Raw genomic sequence first — 692 nt, 5'->3', positions numbered from 1 at the left:
TGTGTGTGTGTGTGTGTGTGTGTGTGTGTGTGTGTGTGTGTGTGTGTGTGTGTGTGTAAGTGAGTGTGTATATAATTACAAATAATAAATTAAATAGAGAAATACAATTGACAATCTAACAATTCATTACATTATAATATAATATAGCACAGTATAAATAAAATATATTATAATATATTTTATTTATACTATACTATATTATATTATAATGTAAAAAATTGTTAGACTGTCAATTGTATTTCTCTATTTAATTTATTATTTGTAATTTGCATTTATACCGCTATTTCTGTGGTATACAACTGCCGTACCAGTGAACTGGATGTTTTACACACTGTTGAAGGAATTGTTTTTTCCTTCGTTTGTTGTGTGTGTGTGTGTGTGTTTTAAATTTGTTTACAGGAAACGTTTTGAATATGCAAATAAAGCTCCTATTCTATTATGCCGGCCACAGTCTAATGATGTTCACTGGTGAACAAGTTTTTGGGGTTGCATCGATCTGTACCGATATAATGTAGGATAAATATAATAATAATATATATTGCAGTCATGCATACATATATGCATGCATGCATGTATACATACATACTTACATACATACACACACACACACACATATGTATATATATATATATATATATATTGATAGATAGATTGATAGATGTATATATATATATATATATATATATATATAT

This window comes from Octopus bimaculoides, chromosome 10 (assembly GCF_001194135.2).
Source record: "Octopus bimaculoides isolate UCB-OBI-ISO-001 chromosome 10, ASM119413v2, whole genome shotgun sequence".
Lineage (NCBI taxonomy): Eukaryota > Metazoa > Mollusca > Cephalopoda > Octopoda > Octopodidae > Octopus > Octopus bimaculoides.
The sequence above is the reverse complement of the archived record's forward strand: the minus strand, read 5'-3'. Positions refer to the sequence as shown.